The sequence below is a fragment of the Triturus cristatus genome, chromosome 4_1 (genome assembly GCF_964204655.1).
Source record: "Triturus cristatus chromosome 4_1, aTriCri1.1, whole genome shotgun sequence".
NCBI classification, from domain to species: domain Eukaryota; kingdom Metazoa; phylum Chordata; class Amphibia; order Caudata; family Salamandridae; genus Triturus; species Triturus cristatus.
In genome coordinates, this window is record NC_140585.1 from 295,634,398 (window position 1) to 295,640,397 (window position 6,000).

The following is a 6,000-nucleotide window of genomic DNA, read 5'->3' on the forward strand; positions in this document are numbered from 1 at the left end:
ACTCACAAACTTTCTCACACACAGCCGCCGCACCCAAGTACTTCACGGGTCTTTTAAAGACCATTCACTTGTTAATGAGGCTTTGTTGTATTTCACCTCTTCTTAGCGCCCCTGCATCTCCACTCAATCAGAGTGGAGATGCAGGGGCGCTAAGAAGAGGTGAAGTACAACAAAGCCTCATTAACAAGTGAATGTTATTTAAAAGAACCGCCCGGCCCCCAAAGGCATATGATGTCGGCAAGGTCCGCGGGCCGCCAAGGAAGGCTTGCCGGGCCGCTGGCGGCCCGCGGGCCGTAGTATGAGTACCCCTGCTCCATACGATACAGCAGACCTGACATGCCTCTCCCCCCCCTTAGGCTCCTGGATGACCTTCCCCCATGGCATACTAAAGCTGAATGAGGCTTGATATTTCAATCTCCCTCGCAGGACTATCGGCGTCCCCAGGGCTAGCAGTACTCTGTAGGGCTGCTAGACCCACCACCCTCTGCATGGATTCTGCTGCTCTCATCTGTATATCTATGCATCCTCTTGTGGCAAGTGACGAGAGGACGCTTCTTGTGGCTTGTGATGGACATGAGACTATGGTACGCCATGAGCCCTGTCTGAGCCCTACTTCTGCCCTCTACTTTTGGTTACGACTAGGTTAGAGTTGGGAAGGAGGGGACCCCTGCTACACGGTCACAAGGGCCCGAGTGCTGGGGCAGAGAGAAGGGGAGGGTACCCTCTGAGGTTCTGCTCTGTCTCTTCTTTGTAAGGAGGAGAGCGAAAGAATGCGCACAAAGCATCCCAAGGTGGCAAAAAAGGAAACCTTCAAAATGCCGGATCAGGATACCCCCTCTCCAGCTCCTAGAGGGGTACGAAGAGGTCAGAGAAACACACAGCAGCAAAGGATGGGAATAAAAGCTAAAGCGTTAGCTGAAAGGAAAAATAAAAATGTGCAATCTGAGCCAGACGACTCCTCAGGTGCCGAGATTATGTCAGACTTTGAAATCGAGCAAGGGGCTGGTCATTATTCATCCAACCCGTGCCCAGAGATAAGGAGTGGTAGGGATCGAGATATGAGCATGGGGGCGCAGAATATAAATGATGATATACCGCATGGATCTAAGCAGTACCCTCTCTTCAATAAACATCAGAAGAATCAGATCATAACTAAGACCACAGACCTCACCTAGATTGACGGTGCTACCCCTGTGGCAGAGAAGGCTAGATCAGTACACTTGCAAGAAAAGGATAATCGAGATCTACCCCCCTCCGAAGCGACTCAGCGGTCAGACAGGATCCCATGGGATACAAACAGTGAAATTGAAGAAAGCACCGAAGACCTGATGGCGCTGGTGGAAAAAACTCTGGAGAGGGATAACAGCGGAGAATCATCAATACAAAGAACGCTGCTAACCATACAGAATGAAATTAGAGATTTGAAACAATCCCAGGCGTCAGAGGTTGCCCAATTGCACGAAAGACTGGCCAAGCTGGAAGAGAACACTTCTAATGCACCGAAAAGACTAGAGGAGGCAGAGAGTTGCATTTCTGACCCAGAGGATAAATTGTCTGTCATACAGCAAGATATGCTATTTCTTTTTTTTTTTTTTTATTGTTTTTATTTGTCAATATACACATATATTGCCGGCCCCTGTAGTCCCAGAGGTATCGGCCCAGGCAACACACTGATCATGACATTGACAATTTTATCATAAGAGGATCCTTGGAATGCATTTCAGGTGAAAACCAACTTTCCCAACTTTTCCCCCCCCCACCTCCCAACTCCCTCCCCCCGACCGCACCATATTGTACCCAACCAACGACATCCTGTCTTGAGCATAAACCGGACACATCCATTCCCCATCCCTGTGTGTACCCCCCTCTGGGGGAAACTAAATGTGCCCCTCCTCCCGCTCCTCTGGAACTGGCTCCAGGGGGAGAACCCTATAGTCTGCCCACCTCTTCCAAATCTTATAATGTTTACGGGGGCATCCCCTAGCCACAAAGATAGGGAGCTCCAGACCCTTGTTGAAGTCCAAACCCCTCTTCCACACATTCAGCGAGGGGGCAGTCGGCGCTTTCCATGCCCTGGCGATATCCCTCTTGGCCAGTATGAGACCTAGCAGCAACAGGTGCTGCTTGTATATGTTGCCACCAACGTCCTCCATGATATGCCGGAGTGTCAACTTGGGGTCCGCGGGCAGATCCCACCCCAGCACCTCGGATAAACAAGCCAACACCCCTCTCCAAAACCGATACACTGACCCACAAAGCCACACGGTGTGAAAGAAGGAATCCTCCTCCCGTCTGCAGCGGAGACACTCCGGAGAGGTAATCAATCCCGCCCGCCACAGCCTCCGCCGGGTAAAGTAAGCCCTATGCAGATATTTAAATTGTATAAGACGGAGTCGGATAGCTATGGTGGCTCCCCGTGGCGAGGCCAGTGCATCCGTCCAGTCCGTCTCATCAAGGGGCCCAACATCGTCCTCCCATTTCCCCTTGAGCTGCTGGAGCGACGGGGAACTGTGGATAACTAGCGATCGATATATCTTGGAGATTTTCTTGTCGTGGAGGTCTCCCATAAAAAGCTTCGCTTCCACTGGGCTGAAGTCAGCTATGGAGTCCAATCCCACCAGGCTGGGAGAGAGTGCGTGGTGAAATTGTAGATATCTATAGAACTGCGACCAGGGCATGCTGAACTCCTGTTGAAGATCCTGGAAGGACTTCAGGACACACCCACACACCACATCACCAATGGTGGAGATACCAATCTGATCCCACCCCTCAAACCCTGACAGGGCCGCCAACTGCGGTAGGCGCCCATTATGCCACAGTGGGGTCTCCCGCGTGAGCACGCCCCACCACCCAATGCGCTTCAGCGCCTGCCGCCAAAGTTGGAAAACCACTTGCGTCACCGGTGGCAACCGCGCCCGATGGACAGCGGAATAAAGCAAGGTGTGAAGTGTGTGTGTTGGGCCATGAGCCGCCGCTCCACCGCATATGCCGGGTCTCCCCCGTCCCATACCACCACTCGTTCAGCACCAGTAGGTGGGAGGCATGATAATATGAGAGCAGATCCGACGTTGCCAGACCCCCAGTATATGTTGAAAGGAAGCACGTCCGTAAGGCCACTTGCACCACCCCGCCCTCCCACAAGAACTGACCCAGAGTCGAGTTCACCCGACGAAACCACTCCGGCGGGATCGTATAAGGGTGATTCTGCAGCTGATACAGAAGGCGGGGAAGAGCCAACATCTTAAAAATCGCAGACCGGCCAAAGATAGTGAGTGGCATGTGAGTCCACAATTTGATGTCCCGACAAACCTGCTCCCACACGGGCACCACGTTTCGCCCCCAATAAATCGCCGGGATAGGTGATAAAAATACCCCCAGATACTGAAGCCCCCCCCCTCCGCGATCCGCACCGAGGACGCCCACTCTTGCACCGGAGTCGGACCCCCAAGTACCCACAGCGTGGACTTCTGGGGATTCATAAAGAGACCCGACGTCTCACCGAATATTTGCATGATCCGGAGCAACCGGGGCCCCGTTCGATCAAGGCTCGTCAGGAAAAAGAGGACATCATCCGCGTAAAGGGCTATTCGATCGGCCAGGCCAGTTTCCCACTCAAAGCCGGAGATCTGCGCATCCATTCGCACCCAAACCGCCAACGGCTCCATGGCCAGGGCGAAAAAATACGGGGACAGGGGACACCCCACGTCGTATGGGGAACGGCCGCGAGGACGCCCCCACCACCCTAACCGAGGCCGTGATCTCCGTATAGAGAAGCCGCACATAGGACAGGAATCGTGGCCCAAAATTCAAGCGCTGCAGCAATAAAAACAAATAGCGCCAACTAAGGGAATCAAACGCCCTGTCCATGTCTGCCAACAAGAGGGCTGCCGGGACCCCCAGCCGCTGCACTTCAGCAATCGCCACATGGGCCTGCCGGATGTTATGTCGCGTGGCACGGGAGGGCATGAACCCCGCCTGGTCCGGATGGACCAGCGAAGCAATATATGGCAGGAGGCGATTGGCCAAAGCCTTCGCCAGAATTTTAGCCTCCACATTGAGGAGGGAGATCGGACGATACGAGGCGTGTTCCTCCGGGGGCCTACCTGTTTGTGGAACACTACAATCTCAGCATGCCTCCAGTCCCGGGGCAACAATCCACGCTCTCGGGCCTCCTCCACCACTGCCGTATAATGTGGGCCTAACGGTAGAAAGTACTTCTTAAAAAACTCGCTCGGGAACCTGTTCGGGCCCGGAGCCTTGCCCGGGTTCAAGCCACCCAGGGCCTTCCCCAATTCCTCCGCCATTAGCGGAGGATCTAATGCTGTCCGTGCCGTTTCGGATAACACCGTGACCGGGTGGTCCCTTAGGAATCGCTCCACCGCCGTTGCCGTGAGGCTCTCACAGGGGCTATATAGCCCCGCATAATAAGTAGCAAAACTATTAGCCAGCGCCCCCGGATCCACTATGGGTGCTCCCACATGATCCACTATCCCTGGGAGGTCCTGAGCATGGTACATCCCCTGGCACAACCTGTGCAGCATTGCACCCGACTTGTCTCCCCACTGATACACTCGGCTCCTAGTGGCCAGCCACACCTGACGTGCCTCGTCAAGCAGCATGGAACCACATGTCTGCTGCGCATAAAGTAACTGCCGACAGTGCTCCACACGTCTCTCCTCCCGGCCCCTACGCTCCAGCTCCAGAACCTCAGCCTCCGCTCGGGCTAGCCCCGCTCGAGGCTCACGGCGGGCCGCCGCACAGAAGGAGATATCCGCGCCGCGAAGCATCGGCTTCAGCGCTTCCCACAACATATCCGCCCCGGACACGGAACCCACATTCCGCGACAAATACAGATCCACCGCCTCTGTCATATGCGCTTTATAGTCGTTCTGCTGCAGGTGCCACACCGAGAGTCGCCAACGAAACGACCCCCCCCCCATCCGCAAAACCGCAGACACCGGGGAGTGATCTGAGAGCCCGCGCGGTAGGATCTCTGCCGCCTCCAACCGAGACACCGCGGCCCCGGATAAGAATATGTAGTCTAGCCGGGAGAAGGAGCCATGCACCGCCGACAAATACGTGTAAGCACTAGTCGCGCCATGACACCGCCTCCAGGCATCCACCCACGCCAGTCCACCCACCATTGCGTGAAGTTTCGTCCGTCCCCCTCCCGCTCTCTCCCGCCCTCTTGACAGCCGGTCCCCCTGTAGATCCATCACATCATTCCAGTCCCCTCCTATGATCCCCGGGACGTCCGGGATGTCCGCCCAGCGCGCCATGAGCTGCTCCGCAAATGACCAGGACAAGGGGGCGGGGCGTACACACTACCGAACACCACCCGCTCCGATCCAATCCGGCCCAAAACAAAGATATACCTCCCATATGTGTCTGCCCATGTCTGGGAATGCACAAACGAGACCCACTTATGAACCAAGATACCCACACCCCTGGAACCCTGAACAAACCCTGCATGAAACACCTGCGTGTATCCATAGCGCTGTAGGCATAGCACCCTCGTCCCCAATAAGTGTGTCTCCTGTAGGAGTAATACGTCCGCCAATGCCCTCTTTGCATACTGCAGGATCGCCCCTCTCTTGATCTTATCAAGGGCACCCCGAACATTCCAGCTCAGCACTTTAATTGTAGCTAATCGCCCACTAGTCCCCGGGGAGCCTGTCGCCATAGAAAACATATCCACAACATAGGGGCCACTCAGGGACTCCGACGTCCACCCCCGCCCATGCCCAGTACTGTACTAAGGTGCGGTCAACCCCTAATCGAAAACCCCAACTTCCAAACACTCCCCCCAACCCCGCTCCCCCCACCCCATACCTCACAAACATGGAAGTACCTGTCACAGGGAGAAACTCCCCCAGGCCCAAACCGTGGACCTCAGTAGTCCTCAACCAATGGATCCCCAACATGCCCGTCCACCACCAATTCCCAAAGACCCCGCCCGCAACTGGCTACGGCGGTGATCGCCCCCCTCATTTCTTCTGT